Source organism: Capsicum annuum, chromosome 7 (assembly GCF_002878395.1).
Source record: "Capsicum annuum cultivar UCD-10X-F1 chromosome 7, UCD10Xv1.1, whole genome shotgun sequence".
Lineage (NCBI taxonomy): Eukaryota > Viridiplantae > Streptophyta > Magnoliopsida > Solanales > Solanaceae > Capsicum > Capsicum annuum.
The window spans coordinates 18500586-18500995 of NC_061117.1; positions in this window are offsets into that span (position 1 = coordinate 18500586).

The following is a 410-nucleotide window of genomic DNA, read 5'->3' on the forward strand; positions in this document are numbered from 1 at the left end:
CCAAGTTTTTGATGAACACTAAAAATGAAACTGAGTAACCTTAAGGAGAACTGTTACCTTTATTTTTATCTGAGTTGGCAAATAAGAGGTGAGCATACCTGGTATGCATGACTGACTTTGTTTCCCAGTGACTAATACGGTGCAATTTTATGACAGGAACATGAAAAAGTCGTAACTTCCGACCCGATTATCAGATTTGGGTGATTTTTATATCGATGGAAAGCTTTTTTAATTTCCCCCAAGACAAAAAGTGAAAATCATGAAAATTCTTGGTAGAATAGTCATCATTCAATTTAGAAGATAATATTAGGCATTCTTTAGACGAATGCATAACTGAATATTCTGAATAACTAGGTTTCTCCCAATGAGAATGCATGTCAGATATGTAATTACATAATTTAACCCATACA